The sequence below is a fragment of the Camelus bactrianus genome, chromosome 6, assembly GCF_048773025.1.
Source record: "Camelus bactrianus isolate YW-2024 breed Bactrian camel chromosome 6, ASM4877302v1, whole genome shotgun sequence".
Taxonomy (NCBI): Eukaryota; Metazoa; Chordata; class Mammalia; order Artiodactyla; family Camelidae; genus Camelus; species Camelus bactrianus.
In genome coordinates, this window is record NC_133544.1 from 111664848 (window position 1) to 111686065 (window position 21218).

At 44.7% G+C, this 21218-nt stretch overlaps 1 protein-coding gene and 1 pseudogene across 1 annotated transcript in view; both read left to right on the forward strand.

Moving 5' to 3' along the window:
- LOC141578018 (large ribosomal subunit protein uL16-like) overlaps positions 1–3357 on the forward strand; it is a 66545-nt pseudogene extending 63188 nt beyond the window's left edge.
- The window catches only part of LOC141578019 (junction-mediating and -regulatory protein-like), a 136373-nt gene that overhangs the window by 88457 nt on the left and 26698 nt on the right, over positions 1–21218 (forward strand). The window lies entirely within an intron of this gene.

A 21218-nucleotide genomic window follows, 5' to 3' on the forward strand; every position in this document is an offset into this window, starting at 1 on the left:
TGTCTTAGAATTTCAAAAGGCAGAATACAAGAAAAAGGGAAGAGAACATCTATATACAAGACAAATAAATCAGAAAACTCGATGGATGGGATAATAGGGCAGATAAAGTCAGTCCTAAGCGGACTAGATAATGCAGAGGGACTCGTGAGTGACTGCGAAGACAGGAGAACAGAAATACCCTGATCAGAAGATGACATAGAAAAGCAAATGAAAACCAATGCAAAAAATTCTGCTGAATCCTGGATAAGACAAAGCATGCAAAGCTAGGATTCATAGGATTCCAAGAAGGAAAAGCATGATATGTATATAAAAAAATATCTGAAAATGTATTTGTAAAAATATCAGACTGAAACTTGCTGAAAGGCAAGAAACAATCATGTATAAGAAATGATGAGGCACAAAGCGTCCAAAGAAGGCGGAATCCCAAAAGACCTAAAAGCAGCTGTTTTATCTTTCAAATCATCAAATTCATGATCCACCGAGTGATTTTAAATGCACCTAGGTAAAAGCAACTTAGTCACAACAGAACCTCCAGAGGGGTTTCAGCTGATATCTCGACAGATTCATTGCAAGACAGTTAGCATTGACAAGACACAGACAAATTTCTGAATGAGAAAAAGCTGCAGTCTAGTGCAGCCTATGCCACAAGACTGCCATTTACAATACTGGCCGATATAGACAATTTCACAGACTGGCCAATTTTAAAAGATCTCAGAACTTCAAAATTTATCATAAAAGAAAGATTGTGAATTCTACCCTGAATAGAAAACTAGAAAGATGATCTGGAAATAAGAAAACCATCATTGGAAATGCAGGAGATACAATATAAGTTGCAAAGAATAAAAGAGAAGTAGGCAAAGAGGACGTCAAAATCCTATGGATGGGAGAAGGTAGCAGGAAACATAGGTGATGTTCAGCAATTTTGTATCTTAATCACTATATATGACTATTTTCATCAAATGGAGTGATACATTGCATAATGTGTTTGCAAAACAAACAAACAACAAAAAAGCAAACAAACAATCACCAAAAGCGTACGGTTGAGTGACATATATCCGCAGAAACCAAGAAAATTCAAAAGAAAATACTAAAAGTGATGTCAAGGATCATTCAGCACGCTTTGACACAGTTTGGCTGAATGCATATAAACAACACCCTTGTATTAAGAAAACACACGAGTGCATAAATCTTAATAAATATTGATACATAAGAGCACATTGTGACCTAACCCAAATGACTATTTTGAATAAAATAGATCCATAGTCCGTGATATAGAAATACAAGCCTTCCATTAGGATGAATGAATGGCATATTGAATACTACGAGGAGAATAAATGGCATATTCCTATAATAAAGACAAGTAGCTCTGCCAAATCTTAAAAGAGTAAAAAAGACAGACAGTAAATTGTATAATGGGACTGGTTTCGTTTCTAGGAAATTCAGCCCCAATGAAACAAACGAATCCAAGTTCTGAGAGTGTGGGTTTTTCAGCAGAAAAGCAACAGAGAGATATGCATTCTCGGTGAATGTATATGACACAAATATAAGATTACTGTAGTGAGTCTTTGGGTACTGTTAACTGTTAGAAAGTTTATAGACATGTGAATCCATAAACTTAACATGGACGTACTTCCTCCGTTTCTACTTTATATAGAAAACTGCACATAAGAAAAGAGGAATGGAAAATAAGAAACATGGGACACAAATGGAGAGAAACACACATACCTTAGGAAACTCTGGACGGATGCAGCCCCTCCCCGAACACTGAAAAGATGCAGCAACCATTGGGGATGGCAGTTACCAGTTGAAATCCAGGTGGAATGCTGGTGTGTCCCGCGTGGCTTGTTGTGGCTGGTGGATCCAAGGTAACTGGGCAGAACACGGTGGGTGGATCAGTGTCATGGAGGGGCTGCCGCCCTCGCTGAAGCTTGGGATATGTCTCTTGTTCGGGAAGCTTTGTAAGAGCAAGATACTGCTGCTGCCCAATGGCCTGAGTTCACGGGTCAGTTTCCAGAAACTGAAAGGTCAGACAGTGGAAGTTCTGCCTGTCCTCAGCTTACTGGTGAGACTCCGAGTTAGTTTGACACATGTCCAGTCCTGTAGAAGTCAACTTTAAGGGAGACACGAAGAGAAGTTGGCAGAAAAGCTGGATGCACGGATTGAGGGGAGATGTGAACACTTTGATGATTGCTGTTCTGCTACACTGGAGATTAGTGGTATGGAGAATTCTGTACAGAATACTAGGCTCGGAAGATATTCATGAGACATATTGAGCCTCACTGATACTGGCAGAAAACTGTGGAGGGGCAACGTGCACTTGAAAAGTTCTCAGTTCACTTCTCCAAGAACGGGTCCAAGATTCTGGACGTCTAAAATAGAAGAGATGGCAGAGATCATAAAAGCGCTCATGTTCTTGGAACAGGTCGTGAGAATCCACACGTCCCAAGGGAAAATTTCAAAACACTAATACCACCATGCACCAAGCCCAGGTAAGCCTTCGCCCAGGGTGGGGTCTAGCTATCAAGCACTTTCTCTTCCCTCCCCAACACAGGCATCCATTTTAAGGCATCAGCACGTGAGCTGCAATGAAGCCATTAGGAGCAGAGCAAGCCGCTTCTAGAATCAGAGTTCAAATACCTTCACATTCTGTGAACAACAGTGAACTCCTCCATGGTCAACTACTCTCGAGTAAAACAGATTGCAATTGAATACTTAGATCACACCGCGAAATGATGACCTTCCCCTAGATTCAGCAAATGCTGCGGTTCTGCCTACTTTGGGGTGAAGGGAGAGTGGTAAGTGAGGGGAATCTTTGACTGAACTTGAATATGTACTAAGCCTCAGTTTTTCAAGAGAGTATAGGTAAATCTTATAAGTCAGTTATTGAAATGATCTGTAAAAGTCACCATAGACATGAATGGACACATGTTTTGTGGATTGTCTTTTCCCTTCAGTCAAGTTCCGGGTGCAGGATATCATGGGGGTGCAGTCTTGGATGGGTTAAATTGCTTTATCAAACGTGATCGGATGAGTATATATTCTCATGGTTGATAGAAGAGCACCTGGTTCTCCATAGTCTAGCAAAGCTGCAGCAGATTTCTCATAGATATAATGCTTCTAGGTGCTATTTGAACCAAGCCTATGTGTAAATATGTTATTTGTGTTTCCTTGTGTTTACCTCGAGAGAAAAGTTGCCCCTTTACTAGCCATCATTGACAATTACGTGTCATTGGGAGGAAAGGGCAGCACATCAACAAGGGAAACCCAGGGTTGGGGTTATTTCATGGTTCCTATATTTAGCTCATTGTTCCTGTTGTTGAATGCATAAATAATAAAGCTTTCACCTGTCCCCTTCAACACTTGGGACTGCTATTTTACATTCTTCCTATTTTTATTTTGAGCTGACATATTAGTACCAGAAAATGACAAATGTGCTTTGGGGCTAGATTCAGTATGTTTCGAAAGTTAACTTCATTTTGATACAACTCCCAAAATATGTAAATCAATTCCATTAACCATTTGAAAGACTGCCACTGAGGTATCAACGCAATGTCAATAATGGAGTTTTCAGACAAACCGTCCCACCATGTCTGTACAGAAAATTGAGCTAAACAAGAATCACATTTCTGTGAGTTATGTCTGTGAAATGTTGATTTATTGATGTCCATTTGGCAGAGTACTGGTGCAAATTTCGCTCATTCACTGACATGTGCTCAGAAAGATATATATGGACTCAACAAACCCTTGGCTTGGGACACTTGGTGAAGAGTGGTCTCTTACTTACAAAGACAGGAAGAGGCCTCACAAAACCTGGAAGGAGCAGAAAGAAATGTAGAGAATGGAAATTAGTGCAGGACCTGACCTCTGGTGAAGGAGCAGCCAAGGTGAAACTCTCGTTTACTTGGACACACACTCTCAGGTGGTCAGGAAACAAGGGATTGAAAGCACTGCGCTGCGTGTTAGAAGAGGGCACAGCAGATGCTTGGGTGACAAAACTCAAAGAAATCAGCACAAAATATCCCCACAGTTGATTCCCAGACCAAGATACGAGTGGCCAAATTTGAGCTAGCAGAAGCTGGGCAAGATGAGGGATATGGTTGTGGAAAATGGCACACACAGAATCTCAGTGATCTGGAGGGTGTATTGGATTGTGGTTGGTCCTATCAAGAGAGCAAACCGGCCTGGGTTACAAATGAGAAACCAACCAATCTGGCGTGCGAGTTTGTGTTTATCGAAATGTCCCATGGCCACATCCAATGCATCTGGAGATTCAGGGACCAATTGGTTATTTTACCAATCGAGCACGTGTGGGGCTCAGTCAGAGCCATCATGCATCAGGTCTGAGATTTCCAGGGGGCCTTGAGGTTGAACTCAGTGTCCAAAGCCATAGGATTTGCCAATTTCATAGGCAGGATTGGGATTTGCTTTCTGGGGTGGAGGGTCTCCCCCAAGTGTCTGGACTTGACTCTGGGTGAGTTGGTCAGTTGGACAGTGGCTCAGTGTGAGTCCATGTCCAGTGGAGGAGGTAGCGGGTTAGATCTAGAAGGACTCCTTCTGGGGCGGGAGGGCACACAATGGAGGCAGGAGGCCAAGTCCAGTTGACTGAGAACAGGTCATATCCTGCATTGTCCTGCAGGGCAAATGAAAGCGTCCAGTCTACAGAAGGTGGAAAGGTGGTCCATAAAATGGTTCAGCTCAGAAGTCACATCCTCAAAGGAGCCTTCCCTGCCTGCACAGTCTAAAGGGACAGCCTCCTCCAAGCATATCTCCCCAGCAGACACCTGCTCCATTTCCTGCATAGCATTCAGGACTCGGGCCCCTGCTCCCCACCCACCCATGTTTCCGCTGCCTAGAGGGAAAGCCCTCACGGGAGCCATCAAGCCCTGCATGACCATGGCCCCACATCTCTGTCTCCCCTGCCACCACTGTCTCCACCTGGCCCTCTTCTCCTTCACTCCGGCACTCCTGAATTCCCCCAACCCTGTGTGCTCTCCAGAGCACGTGTCCCTCCTAACATGTTGTGTGCTCACTGTGTCTCACCCACTGCATGCCTCCCACCCAGGTCAATATCCAGCACACAGTAGGGCTCAGTAAGTAGAGAATGAAAGACTCTTACCATCACTGCTGGGAAGACTTTTCTCTGTGGCCTACAGTGATCACAGACACTTCACATATTCGCTGAGGTCCTACTGTGTGCTGGGCGGGTTCCAGATACCGGGCACAGCAGGTAGTGAAGCAGGCATGTCTCCATTCTCATGCAGCAGACAGCCTGGTGGGGGACACAGAGAAAATTAAGTAAAATATACACAATATCCGGAGGTGATATGTTCCATGGAGAAAAATAAGGTCAGGGAGGACATTTGAGCAGATTCCTGGAGGTGTTTAAGAAGCAGAGGGAGACAGTTCCTGGCTGAAAGATCAGCCAGCACAAAGGCCCTGAGGCCACAGTGGGATGCGCGTGGAGGGTCTTAGTTATCCATGTGAGTTCTTAGTCCTGCCTTGAATATGTATGTTGCTTTTAATTGTAAACCTAGATTTCAACTTTATAGCAAATTAACCTGCATCATCAATCTGCATAATTTAGCCAATTCTGTTTCAGGTGTTGTGGGCACAATTGCGGGCTAGTTACTTGGGTTTGTAAAGAACTACCCACGTCTGAGAAGGGTCTAGGAAAGTTTAATAGGGACACTGCTATAGGCAACATCAGGCCACACAGGCAAGAGGTGCCTACACGAGCGCCAAGGTTGAGTGTGTAGGGTCTCTTATTGGGGGTGTGCTGTGCACACAAGGAGGAGGGGGATGCATGATCAATTCATGCACAGGTACCTGGTTGGTTGTGAGATCTGTCAGGGGCTTCTCTGAACAACAGGCTTTACCACTTTGATAAGGGCAGGATGTGAGGCCTCTCTTCCTGGGGCAATGAGTTTACATAGGGTAAACACACAGCAAGAGAAGATGTTTTATAGCTTGTGGAAATGCAGGTGTGCAAAGGGTCCTGCAGTGTGGAGTGGGAGGTAAAGTGCCACTTGGCTCTAGGCACACAGAGAGCCCAGGGGTGAGGGTGTATGACTCTAAAGAGTGCCAGCTGGCTTCACACCAGGGACTTTATGTGGAAACAGGACAATCTAGGTTGTCAGCACGTGTCTACTCAGTGAGCTCCCTAAGCATAGCTCTGTCAGGCACCAGGTGGCTGTGAAATGAACATGAAGTTCCCCACCCTGAGGACCCCAATGAATGAACATCTTGACATCCTCAAGCCCCTTCACCTGCACCAACACCCCACCTCATCTGGGTCTCAGGCTCTGACCCTGACATCAGTGGCACCTTCGTTCCCTACATCCAGCTCCTCTGGACGTCTCTGTGATGAGCTGTTCCATGTCAGCGAGCCCCAAACTGAGCTCTGCCTTTACCCCATGAATGCTTCCTCCCTGTGAAGCCCCTTGTGAAGGAGCCACCACTAGCAGGATCCTTCAGCCCTGAGTGTCTGCCTTCCCCACCCCTCCGATTTCCCCCAGCACATGATCCCCTCTGGAGGTCCCTATTATCCTCTCCCTCCCAATTCAGTCTTGGGCTGCACACCAAATCCCTCTTCACAATCTCCCACAAGACAGGTCCAGGTCCACTTGGGGACAGTGAGGTGACACAGGCTGGTGTTGCTGGGAATGAAGAGCAGGATCCTGGAGCAGAGGAGAGGCAAGGGCTCCCAATCCACCAGAACACATGCTAAAGTGGGGGCAAGACACCCATAAAGGTTGAGGCAGGCATCACACTGCAGCCCCGCCCTCTGCTCCCCCAGGTTGCCCTGTGTTTCCTGCTTTGGCCTGGGGGACTTCCTCCCTCACTCTCTGTTAGAGGGGTGCCCATTCATTCATTCACACCCTCATTCAACATGTACATGGGTCCTGCTCAGTGCCAGGCCTCAGCTGAATGACAGCTCATCCTTGGGGACACAGCTCAGATCTCACCTCCTCCATGAAGCACTTCTGGATTCCCACCCCTCCTGAAGTTCCTCTGGCCTCAGTTGGGACCACTAGGGCTGAGACCACACTCTGATTACCTCCCAAGTCTGTGATCTCTGTGAAAGCCCTGGGCCCAATGTGGAAAGAGACTCAGAAAAATGGGGCCAAAAGGGGCTAAGAAAAATGTTACTAGTTCTCTATTACAGAGAAGGGCACTGAGCAGAGGGAGGGAAGTGTCCAACCAAAGCTACAGAGGAGGGTCTCAGTGAGCCCTCCCTTGGCCCTGTTACTAGTTCTCTGTTACAGATGAGGACACTGAGCCACAGAGAGGGAGCAGAGCCCTGCTATATTCTTGGCCCCACGGCCTGTGTCCTTTATGAGTAGCTCCATGCTGCCAGCAGGGGTGTGGGCCTGGAATGGAGGTTGAAAGCAGCCTGACCCCCAGGACCCCTTCATACACAAAGTCAGTCTCAGGAAACACCCCTCAAGACCTACTCTACACCCCTGGGATTGGGACCTGATTGCTGTTCCTGGAAGCTGGCTGGGCTTCCCTGTGAATTGGCCCAGGAGATGCTTGGGACAGCCACAGGGCCCCTGAGGCTCCCTGTCCCCAGATGAGCAGCTCTGGTCCCCTTGACTGTCCCTGGCAGAGGCCTGATGACATGAGGTGTTGGCCGGTTAGCCAGCTGTGGAGATGAGGAAACGGGGGCAACATGCATGTACATGCAGGGATCCAGGTATTCACTCAACAATCATTGATTCAGGCCTTGCCGTGTGGCTTCCCTGGGCCCAGGCCTGGGTGTCCAGCAGTGCATACAGTCAACCCCTTGAGCCTTCTGGGAAAGCAGTGCTCAGAGGAACTGGCCCTCAGTGCCCCCATCAGTGCCCATACCTGGGCCTCTCTGGGGGATTCTGAAATGTGGGATCATGACGGTCCTGGGAAAGGAGAGAGAATGTGGGCTGGGCGTCAGTTCTGCATCAGAACCTAATGATGCCCATAATGTTGTGTGACCTGGAAACTCCCTGACCTCTCTGTACCTGGCTATCCAGCCCTGACTCAGAGGACTGCTGTGCTTGGCACACAGTAGGACCTCAATCAGAGGAAATACCCAGCCCTTCCCCAGGAACCTCTCCTAATACATGCCCAAAGCTAAGCCCATGTGCCACACATCACCAGAGCTAATACTTGACAAACAGGGCAAGTGAAATCCAGCAACTCCTCCATCCTGCCTGAGGCCCTTCCCTCCTCAGTGACAGTGGCTCAGAGCAGGTCTCTGCATCCCAGAAGTCTGAACTGAGCCTTGTGACCTGGAGGAGTCCCTGTTCCACACAACTCTGTTTCCAGTTCCTTCCAACAAGACACAAGAGCACATGGTCAGTCTCTTAACTGCAAGGTACTCCCTTTGCAAATTCCCCCATCACATCCGGGCAAGGAGATGTGAGTTCCAGGGCACATGTACATCCAAATGATGACTTCAGGGAAATATCCCTGCCCACACTGCCCTCTTCAGAGCCCACCTTCTAAAAGAAGGGGTAGTGACCCACGGTTGTGCACAGTTTTATCAGAACAAAGCCCTCACCCAGTCACCATTGGAAACACGTGAGAAGCAGAGATTCCCAAGTGCCTAGACCCCTGTCATCCAGAAAGCAGAGGTTAGGGTTACAGACAGAAGGGGAGAAAGTACTTTCAGACTATATATCTGATAAGGGGTTAACACCCAAAACATATAGAGAACTCTTACAATTCAACAGCAAAAAACAAGCAATCTGATTTAAAAAGTGGGCAGAGGAACTGAATAGACATTTTTCCAAAGAAGGCACACAGATGTCTAACAGGTACATGAAAAGGTGCTCAACATCACTCACCATCAGGGAAATGCAAATCAAAACCACAATGAGATATCCCCTCACACCTGTCAGGGTGGATGTCATCAAAATACAAGAGATAACAAGTGATGGTGGTGGTGCGAAGAAAAGGGAAACTTGTGCAACGTTGGTGGGAATTTAAATTGGTGCCATCACTCTGGAAAAGAGTAAGGAAGCTCTCCCAAAATTTAATTCCATATGATCCAGCAAGTCCAATGCTGGGAATATATCCAAAGGAATTGAAATCACTATGTCAATGAGACAACTGCACCCTCATGTTCACTGTATCATTATTTACAATAACCAAGATATGTAAACAACCTAAGTGTCTGTCAACAGATGAATGGATACAGAAAACGTGATGCATATGTATGTATATATAATGGAATCTTAATCAGACATTAAAAAAATGAATTCCTGCCATTTGCGACAACTTGGATGGACCTTCAGTGTATTATGCTAAGTGAAATAAATAAGACAGTGAAAGACAAATACCTATGATCTCATTTATATGTGGAATCTACAAAATAATCCGAAACCCATAGAAACAGAGATCAGGTTGGTGGTTGCCAGAGGTGAGTCAGGGGGTGGTTGAAATTCGGGAAGATAATCAAAATGTACAAACTTCCACTTAGAAGATAAACAAGTCCTGGGGACATAGTGTACTGCAAGGTGACTGTAGTTAACAACACTGCGCTGTGCATTTGATAGTTGTTAAGAGAGTACCTCTTAAAATTTCTGATCACAAGGAAAATAGTGTGTGACTATGGGTGATGACAGACATCAAGTAAATTTAATGCAGTGATCATTTCACAATATGCACATGTAATAAATCATTATGCTGCACACCTAAAGCCAACAAAGTTATGTGACAATTGTATCTCAGGAATACTTATCCCAGGAAGCGGGGGTGCAAGCCTGGACTACCTACTGCAGGAGCTGCCTTTGCCCTCCAACAGCAGAGGGTGGTAATTGTGACAGGGACTGTAGGTCCCTCAAAGCCTAGAATGATTGCTGTCTGGACCTTCACAGGGAGAGTGTGCAGACCCTGCCCTGGAAGACGGTGGTCATGGCAGCAACGACGGCCTGCCTGTGTGCAGGCTCAGCCCAGACAGCTCCTGTGCTCTGCTGTCACCGCATTTACTTCCCTCCCCACCCTCAGAGGGAGAGGCTTCAATGTTGCGATTTTACACATGAGAAAACTGAGGCTCATTTGCTTTGAATTATTGACCAAGTGGTGGGGGAAGTTTTGAACCCCAGTGTTCTGATTTCAAAGCCACATCTCAGCCCTGATTTTTAGAAGGTGGAGGTCCAGGCACTGGGGACCCTCCACCTTCCTCACTTGTAGTCTTACTCCAGGGCTGCCATCCCCGAGGCGTCTGGGTGAACACATTTAATCCGCTTACTCTGCACCAGCTGAGCCCTTGGCTGCCAGTCTGTTGTCGCTGCCTGACACCAGCTGAGTTTTACAAGTAAATCATCCAACCTGCCCTGCCAGCCCACTTGCCCTGCTATGTGGGGCAGACCCTTCCTAGCCTGGTCATTCTAAACCATTATCTCACACATTTGCACAACTGCATCGAAAGGGCCCTACTCCCTGTGTGGAGGTATCGACAAGGGGAAGGGAGGGGAGTTTGGGGTGACCGCTTACTGTGAAGGTGACACATGATAGGGACATGTTCATGTCCATAATGGCACTCAACTTGAAGCTAAGAACATGGTCACAGCGAGGGCTAAAAGCTGAGAGGCTACAAGGCTGCTGAGAAAGGGGCTTGAATATTGAATTGTAAATGTGTAATTTAATTTAAAAATTAGTACCCTGGGTGATAAGAATTTGCCCCTAAGGCCAGAATTGGCCGCCTGACCATTGGGAACCCCTCAAATCCAGGATGTAATATCTGAGCATGGAGGGGGCTTAAATTGGGGTGCTGTCCTCTCAGTCATGGTGCACCTGCCCACGTGTGCACCCATGAACTGCAGTGCTCACACATCAAGGCACCTCTCATGCCCTGCCAAGGAGGTCAGTGTCATAAGGAAAGGATGACAGACTGTGAGGTCACACGTGTGCCCCTGCAGGGGTGAATGTTGTATAGGGCATAGCCCCCCCACTCTCACCTCCAGGAGGGGTGGTGGAGGGAGCAGGACTACTGAGCCCCTAGGCTTAGCAAGCATCCTGGCTGAGGTTGGGGAGGCTGTCCACTCTGAAGTCATAGGTCAGATGGTAGATTGGAGTCCCACCCCCACAGCTCACCAGTGAGACCGTCTAGTCTGTTTTCTCTGTAAACTGGAACACAGTCACCCTCACCCTCAGAAATGGGGGCAGCCTGTGTAAATTACAACACAAAGCCATGCGCTGTTTCAAGTGCCCGGGGTGTCCAGCCCCCCTAGGCCGGGCAGGTGGGAGAGGAGGTGTGTGGGTTAGCAGGTGTGACAGCAGAGCTGAGACTTGGCTGAGTGCATACACTCTAATATCCAGGAACTGCGAGCTACCACTAGCAAACCTGTTCATTGGGGCCATGTGTACTCTCCCTTGTCATTTACAATCCCCTGTTTGAACAGAGGCCTCTGGAGTCTATTAGCCACATTGTTGCCTGTCACCACACTGTTGCAGGTCCAGGGTCTCCATTTAGCCAGCTTGAAGGAATAGTCAAACTTTTTCTTAAAACCAGTGACAGAAAACGAAAGTGGCTTAAAGAAGCAAACAGGGCAGGAGAGAATGACTTAACTAACTGAGACATCCACAGGGAGATAGCTTCAGGAAGGGCTGTACCTGGTGCTCAGTGACATCAGCAGAAGTCATACTTCCTCACCTCTGGGCTCTGCCACTGGTGCCATCTTCACATGGCTCTGCCTTTATGAGAGCAATATAGTCACCAACTGCCACAGGCTGACATCACCACCCCTCAACTCCCAACTGAAATAGAAATTTTCTGCTCCCAGGATTCCAGCAACTATGCCTGACCTCCTTGGAAACTGACTGGGCTGGTGCCCAGCCCTGAGCCAATCACAGTGGCCAGGGAGGATGGAAAATGCTGATTGGCCAGATAAAGGCCATGTGACCATCCTCTCCAGGAAACCTGTGAGCTGTTCACCTGTTTTCAGGTTGGGAGAGTGTGATGTCTCCCAGAGGATCCTGCTACTAGCACAAACTGCAGGTGGCACAGTGAGCTGAAATGAGCCTGTCTGCTTGGTGACAAGTGACAGGTCACTTAGTGGTTCACTGCTCCAGGGAAGGAGGCATGTCCACACAGTATTGGGGCTTCAGAGCCAGATGTAGTAGAAAAGCCTCCCAGTCTCCCAAAAGGTGGGAAAGTGAGCAGTGACACCGGAAAGGCACTCCCCTCTGTGGCCCTTGGCTTTCTCCTTGTTACAGTGGAGAGTGCAGTGTTGCCCCTGACAGCTCACTTCCCTGCTGGGAGGCCTATGCAACAGGTGGAGAGTGCTTGGAAAAGCCCACTTATTCTGAGGAACTGTTATTGCTCCTGGTGGCATTATTATTTTCATGTCACTTGTGAGGTGGGACCTGAAGGGTCCCTGATCTGGGGGCACAGACACCCACAGAAACTTGGCCCACTATTACTGTTCATTCAACAATGACTTACCGAGCACCTACTGTGTGTCAGTTTCCCAGGGTAGAGCAGTGGTGTTGACAGCAAAAGCCCCTGCCTCACCTCATCTCTGCATCCCAGGTGGGGTCAACAGTGTGGGAGTTAATGAAGCAGAGGACGTGGCCGAAGCCTTGTGGGAACCCCTGGGTTTTTCTCTGTGCTGAGGGCACTAGCAGCACACCGATTTTGGGACTCAGTACCCGCAGGACCCAGCATGATGGGTAAAGGAGAGGGGCATTTCTAAAAGCCCATCCTCACTAACCCAAGGCTCTGGAGGGCAGCTCCACTCTGCTCAAACCCAGGGGGCATCTTCCACCATTCTGATCACCCTCTGGTATTACTCCCCGCTCAGATGCACTTTTCCCTGTGGCAGCTACACTCAGAATATGTGTTTGTTTCTCTCCCATGTGGTTAAGTGGAGTTCAGATACATAATAGTGATGGAGTGGCTAAGCCTCTGGGCAGATTGCTGGGTGACCCGCGGAAATTGCTGCACATGATTAGCTCCCTTCTGCCAACCAAAGGGCCAGGCCCCAACACTGTTCTCTCTGTTCTAGCTCACTTAATCTGCACAGACACTCTGTGCAGGACATCCTGTTATCCCCCATCTCTGCTGACTTTGGGTGGACAAAGCTTGGGTTTGAGAAAGTTGCCAAGGTCACATTGTTGACAAGTGGGGAGCTGGGGTTTTGCACCCTGGTCCCAGCAGTCTGGATCATGGAAAGGCCTGGGAGGGGCAGCTTATTGCCAAGGGAAGTCCTGCCCAAGCCTCTCCCATGAGAGCCCACCCAACAGCACATCTAGCAGAGTCAGCATTTCCTGGACCAGATGGACAGAACCTCAAAACTTCTTTGCAAACAGATTGTTTCCATGTTCTTTTTTCAAACACAGAAAGGCCACAGGCCAGGGAAGGAAAAGGCCAAGAGTTATTTCATTCGGGAGAGTGAAGGACAAGTGTGAAGACACACAGCACTCCCAGCAGACCTCTCGGCAGAGCCTGCCACTGGGTGAGCAGCTACCATGACTACCTACCATAAGCCTGTGAGGTTCATGCCTGTACAATCCTGCCTGTGAGAAGAGCAAAGTGAAGCTCAGAGAGGTGTGGGGACACTCCAAAGACAAACAGATAAGGTGGGATCATCACCACCATGCTGTGCTGGGACAGGCAGTCACCTGTCACACTGCTCATGCATGGCCTGCTGGGAGTAGTGAAGGCCTGACAGGAGCACAGGAACACTGTGGTGAAGGTGATATTTCTACCTGGGACAGCTGGTGCCGGGAACTCTAGCTGATTCTTCATTGTGCCTGCTTTGAGTGTCAGCATGTTGCAGCCTCATGTAGGGGAAGGGCTGTCTCCTTTCCACACCGGTGCACAAGGAAGAGCATGTACACACTGGCATCACCATAGATCACCGGCAGGATCAGGATCTGGAGCTCAGAGCAGAAACTGCCAACACCTCAGTAACTGGTGCAAGAGGAGGACCTGAGTGCCCCCTGAAACATGTCTAGTTTTAAAAACATACTTAATTAGGGGGAAGTGATAAACAGTTGATCCCTTCAAAATATTCAGTTTTCCAAGGAACAACAGCACCTCAGCATTGTAAGAAGATTAAGTCAGTCATCAATAACCATCACTATATGTATGAGAAAACAGTGTTAGGAGATACAAAAGGGTCTCAGGATCATGCAGGTCAGAACTGAGAACCGTCCAAAGCATGTGCTGCATGATAGCCTCTCTAAGCTACCTGAGGCTTGGTCTGCTCCTGACACAGGGCAGATGGTTTTGAGAAAACCACACTCCTCAGGGGACCGCAGGGAGTTGAAAGAGTTGAGTTTGGGTTCCTGATCATCTTCTAAGTTTGGAATTTTGAGATTCTTCTGCACCTGTCCTTCCTCCAGAACAGAATCTGATTCAGGCGGGATTCCAAGGACTGAGGCATGTGCCAGGCAAGAGAGCAGGCATGGCTGAATGAGAGCATCGCCAGTGCCATCAACAAAGAGGCCAGGGCACTGAGATTTCCAGTGATTTAGCATCCTGGCTGGGAGGGGTCATGTGTTCTACAGTGAGTTCTGAGTATCCTGCACCGCCCTCGAGGACCTGCAGGGGGCGCGCGAAGCCAACGTGTCTTAGGTGGCGGTGCGCATACGCAGTCCGCATCAGCAACCAGCGTCTTCTCTGGGGGCGGAGCTTGTTTTCCTCAGGACTGAGCGGGCGGCGCCAGGGAGGCTCCGGCACAGCGCTGCCTGCGTGTTCTCGGGAGAAGGACGCTCCCCGCCCGCTGTCTGAAGATACGCCGGTTTCCCACGGCCTGAGCCCGCTTCCTGCCGGGGTGTGTGTGGACCTGACCGAGCTGGAGCCACGGCCGGCTGGGCAGGATGGGACGGGTGCGCTGGCGGGCCCGCTTCGAATATTCTCCTCGCCCGCCGGGAGCGGGTGAGTGTCCGCGCCCCTGGTCCTCACCGCCCGGGTCCCCGCTCCCCCGTGTAATCGGAGGTGTGTACACAAAGGTTCAGGAGTGGGGACGCGGGTGTAATGGGAAAGGGGCTGAGAAAGTACTGAAAGAGTTAAAGAGAAGTGTGTAAAATCACATTATGTTAATTTTTATATTTTAAGTTTGTCAAAGTCAGAGTTTATCATTCTTTTAATTTCTTGTCTTTAAAGGAATGCAATCATTTATTTTATACTTAAAATATGATTCTCAGATTACATCGTTTTCAAGTCAAAATACTGCCACGGTTGACATTTTCTCATAATATAGTGACAATCTTAAACATGTGTGAATATAAACTCATTGAAAAAATCTTGCAGCATTCCATGCTGAGTAGTCTTGTTAAAAATAATATCCGGGCCATTACTAAATCATTACAAAAATATAATTTTTTTGAATCACTTTTAGAAGTTCCAGAAACAGTGGTATTTTTAAAACACCAACCACTGCATAGTGCTTAAGACCATTTAAGATGAAATATATTCAAACCTAAAACTTTAGAATACTCAAAAGGCAGGATAATATCTGCTTTTTCATTGCAAATACATGTTTTCTTCATAAGTGCAATATACGAAAGTATTCAGCTAAATTTTGTATATCTTTATTCAAAAGGTGAAATTAGAATAAAATCTCCTTATTTTTTATTTTAAGGCTATTTCCCATAAAAATTGGCATTTTTATCTGTAGGATCTTAATTGTCCATTCATTTGTTTATTTCTTTTGGTTTATTTTCTTTAACAGAGTGTGTTCCTGTGTCTTTTTAGAGTTTTTAATGCTGCTAACTTATTCCAAGAGACTTTCTGACACTGATAGTAAATAAGGGGAGAGGCCTTATAGTAACTGTGCATCTTTTATGTCAGCACAGTGCGCTTGCTGATATGATTTTACATTAGATTTTAATATAATTATTTTATTTGATTTACATATATACTAATACATATTTTATATATGTACACACATATATGAATATTTACTAAATGCCATTAATTTGCATGGGGTGGTAGCTGATAACATGTGTTCTTTCTGACCACTGGCTATTCTTATGTGTGTCTAACGTACTTCTTAGAACAGATGCTAGAACATCACACCTCTCATTATACAGTATTTTAAAGGTTATATTTTATTTTACTTATTTTTAAACACTTTTTATTAGGTAATAGTCATTTTACAATGTTATGACAAATTCCACTGTAGAGCAAAATTTTTCAGTTATACCTGAACGTTCATATATTCATTGTCACATTTTTTTTTTTTGCTGTGAATTACCACAAGATCTTGCATATATTTAAAATTCCACACATGAGTGATCTCATATGGTATTCCTCTTTCTGTTCTGCTCAACCTAGAATAACATTCTCCAGGAGCATCCATGTCTCTGCAAATGGCATTGTTGTCAGTTTTTGTGGCTGAATAGTATCCCATCATATAAATATCCCACGTCTTTATCCAGTCATCTGTTGAAGTACATTTTAGGCTGTTTCCATGTCTTAGCTGTTGTAAACAGTGTAGAGAAATCAGCTGAAAATCTTATGGGGGTTCCCTTGTAACTCACTCTTTGTTTTCCTCTTGCTTCCTTTAGGATCATTTCTTTATCCTTGACTCTGGCTATCTTGATTAGGATGTGCCTTGGTGTGGGTCTGATTGAGTTCTTATTTTTTGGGACCCTCTGAGCCTCCTGTGCTTGGATATGATTCCTTCTTTAGGTTTGGGAAGTTTACAGTCATGAGTCCTTCCCACACCTTTTCAATCCCCTTTGTTCTTTTTCCCCTTCTGGAACTCCTATTATGCATAGATTGGCACACTTTATATTACCCCATAGGTCCCGTATATTGTTTTCATTGTTTTTTATTTGTTTTTCTCTCAGCTGTTCTGATTGGGTGCTTTCTGTTGTCCTGTCTTCTAGATCACATATTTGTTCTTCTGTATTTTCTAGTCTGCTTTGCACAGCCTTTAGGTCAGCTCTCATCTCAGCCAATGAGTTTACTAATTCTACTTGGTTCTTCTCTATAGTTTCTATTTCATTTTTGACATATTTTATATCCCTAAACCCTATTTCTTTTAGTTCCTTCAGTACTTTGATCACTCTTTTTTTGAAACCATGATCTAGTAGGCCATCAATGTCTATTTCCTTGATCATGCTTTCAGGGAACTTCTCTTGATCATTTAATTGGGAGTGGTTTCTCTGCTTCTTCATATTGCTCATATCTCTCTGGCACCGTGGCTTAAGGATATCAGTTATGTACTTAACCTGGAGATGGTGTGCCCTTTATGATTTTATTGACAGGTCTTTGTGTCTTTGCCCTGCTTCACGAACTCAGCTTGCTGTTTCATAGGCCTTCTGTTGATGCCCTCATCTGTGCTGCTCTCAGTGGCTGTTGGCTAGCAGATTGTGCCCCCTCCTAACACTAGGTCAGGAGCTGAGCTCTTACCCAGTGGGCGGGCAGGTCACTCCCACTCCTGATGCCACAGTCAGATTCTGTGCTCAGGGGGAGGCAGGAGGGCAGATCACACCCCATCCCAGCAGCGTGGTCAAGTGCTGTGTTCCTGCCAGGAAGGTGGGTGGCTGCCCATCTGCCCTCTCCTGGTGCTGGTCACTCTGCTGCTCTGTGCAGCTGCCTGCTCTGCCTCAGGTAAGCGGTCTGTAGGTGGGCTCTGGGAAGACCGCGGAACAGCCCCACCTACACTCTGAGCCAAATCTGAGCTCCTTGTTTCCCTTGGCAGCACAAGTTCTGTGAGGTGTCAGGGTAGACAGATCCTCCCTGCCTCGGGCTATAAACAAGTCTCAGTCCTGCCTAGGAGGTTGTGGAGCCCCCACATGCAGTTTCAGGTCTCAGCCCTGCCCCCACCCAGGCACTATGAACAGGAGATGGTAGCTGTGACTGAGCTTTGCCTCTCTTCTTGCGAGATGTGCCAGTAATGGCACAGGTCTGAGGAGACAAAGGCTACAGCACCCCTCCCCCAGGGCACATGCCTGTTTATAGTTTTGTTACCTTTTGAGTTAAAATTTACCTGACAATGAAATGTATAAATTAGGCTTCTGAGGTTCATCCTTGTATCAGTAGTTGATTCTTTTTTATTGTTGAATAGTATTCCATTGTTTGAATATACTATCATTTGTTTTATCCATTCTCCTACTGATAAATATTTAGGCTTTGGGTATCTTTTTTTGCAAGCAAACATTTTTTTAAAAAATGCAAATATAATATACATGCTTAAATGTGAACACATCTTAAGTATGCAGCTCAGTGATTTTTCACAATGTAAACACATCTATGTAATCTTCATCCAGTCAAGAAACAGAACATTGCTGTTCCACTTTGGATTTCTTCCCAGATACTACGGCACACCTTTGATGGACTCAACATCATATATTCAGCCACCATGGATTGGCTTTTTTGCTTTTGAAATTTTTGGTCCCGTACTTTCCACTCAACATTATGTAAGATTCATCCACTAGTGTTTTCTGTAAACTAGTATATTTATTTTTATTGCTTAAAGTATACAACTTGTATGCATGTGCCACCACTTATGGTTATGTATTTATTGTTTACAGGTGTTTGGGTCATTTTCTATTTGGGGCTATAAGAAAAAGTGATTATGAGAATTTTCTGGATGTCCTTTGGTGCTCAGATGTAGAAGTTTCTGAAGGGTACACACATGGGTTACCCTTGGTAATAGGGGGTGTGTGTGTGTATGTATGTGTATGTGTGTGTGTGTACATATATATACACACATATACATATATAACTTTCATTCAAAAAGCCTATTTCCAAAGTATTTGTAAGAATTTATATTCCCACTTGCCATGTGTAAGAGTCCCCATTGCTTGTTGCCCTCACCAATGCTTCGTATCACTTAACAACTAACTATTCTAGTGGATGTCTAATGGTGTTCCAAGTGTGGTTTTAGTACATATTTCCATTATTACTAAAGAGGTCAGCCTCTTTCCATAGCTTATTTGGATTTTTTTTTTTTTGAAGCAAGTGTTCAATTTGTTTGCACATTTTAATATTGAGGTTCTGCTTTTTCTCCACTGGTTTTTGTTCTTTATATGCCCTAGATACAAGTCTTTTTTTGGATATAGGTATAGCAAATATATTTTCCCACCATGTGGCTTAGCTTTTCACTTTCTTAATGGTATCTCTTGATAAAAATAATTCTTAATTTTACTGAAGTCCAACTTAAAATTCTTCTTTTATGTTTAGTGCTGTATCCTGTTTAAGAACTCTTTGCCACTTTAAAGTCATTAAAATATCTCCTACATTATTTTCTAGATGCTTTATTTTTGTGCGGGATTAGGTTATTTATTTTAATGGAGGTACTGGGAGTTGAACCCAAGACCTTATGCATGCTAAGCACACATTCCACCTGAGCTTTACCCTCCCCCAGATGCTTTGCTTTATGTTTCAAATTTATTAGATTTATACTCTATCTAAAATTACTGTTCATGTATGGTACAGGGTTTAATTCAATACTGTTCCATTTGTCTATATGTCTAACTTTAGGTAGTTATCACATAGACTTAATATTGTTTTATAATAAGTACTTTAAGATTGTTCTTTAATATCATCTTGGCTATTGTTGGCCCTTCACTCTTCTCTATGTATTTAGAATCAGCTTGTCAAGTTCTACAAAAAAACAGTAACAACAATTAACTTTTGGGGATTTTGATGTGCACATATAAATCTTCGGATCAGTTGAAGGGGAACTGACATCTTTAAAATGTCGAGCCCTCCAATCCATAAATTTGGATTATCTCCGTTATTTTTATCACTGCTGTAACAAATTATCACAAATTTTGCAGCTTAAAGCAACACAAACTTATTATTTTATGGTTCTGTAGGTCAAGTCAGGAACAGGTATCACTTGGCTAAAAGTCAAGATGTCAGCAGCGCTATGCCCTTCTGTGGGTCAAAGGAAGAATATATTTCCTTGTCTTTTCCAGCTTCTAGAGTTCACCCACACTTCTTTACCCATGGCCCTTCCTCTATCTTCAAATCTAAAAGCTTTACAGCTTTCTAATCCTTCTTCCAAAGTCATATCTTTCTGACCAGAGCTGGGAAAGCTTTTCAATTTTTAAGGAATCCTGTTGTTAGACTAGGCCCATGTAGATAATCCAGGATAATCTCCCTGTCTCAGAGTCCTTAACCTGATACATCTGCAAAATCCCCTTTGCCATGTAAAATAACATATTCACAGATTTCAGGATTAGAGCATGCATATAGTTAGGGGTCAATGTGGTGCACTATTCTGTTTATCAAACTGTTTAACATTTGACGCTTTCTGACAAACGTACAAGATAGAAGATCCTGATCATGTTTAGAATGCTTCCTCTGCAAAATATTGGGCACTGAGTTTATTTGAAAGGACTGAAAATAATACTACCACAGGAATGGTTTCCTAATTCTACTGACATTTACTTACTTTATACTTAAATACGCAAAATGGTCAGCCAGGAGTGGGATCTTTGCAAATAAAATAAATGTATAATTCAAGCATTTATCACTGAATTTACTAGCTAATTCTATTTTAGAAACAGACAGAAAATAAAACAGTTTAGAGTAAGTCTGCTTACTTATATATTAAGTGAAAATAAAGATTTAAAAGCATGTCTGAATATGGGATAAAGTGAGCATCATAAAATGTAATGTTAATATTTAGTACCTGCAAATCTCAAACTCCCAATTTAAAAACAAGTTCATACTGTATAGCACAGGGAATTATGTCCAATACGGTTTTGTAGTAACTTATGGTGAAAAAGAGTATGTAAATGAATAAATGTAAGTTCATGTATGACTGAAGCATTGTGCTGTACACCAGAAATTGACACAACATTTTAAACTGACTATATATATATATATATATATATATATATATATATATGAAAGGACTATATATTCCAGGAAAAAAATTAGATTGATAACCAACAAAAAATCTGTCAGTAATATAATGCTAGAAACACTGAGACACAAAACAAAATCTCAGGCATACACCTGTTTATAGAGTCATAGAAAAAATAGTTCCTATGCAAGTCCCTGATATGTATGAGAAATTAGGAAAGGCAATATAAAAGTTCAAAATGCTTTGCTATGTAAGAGTTTCAAGATGACTCAGACATAAACTTAAGTGGTCAAAATGTTTATATAATTAATGATAACTTAAAGTAATTGAGGACATCATTTTGAATGAGATAAAGATAGCTGCTCAATTTTCATATTACTAAGGAAGTCATTTCTGTTTGCAGTATGTTCATATTATTTTTATATGTACTTATATTTTATAAAGACATCAACTTAG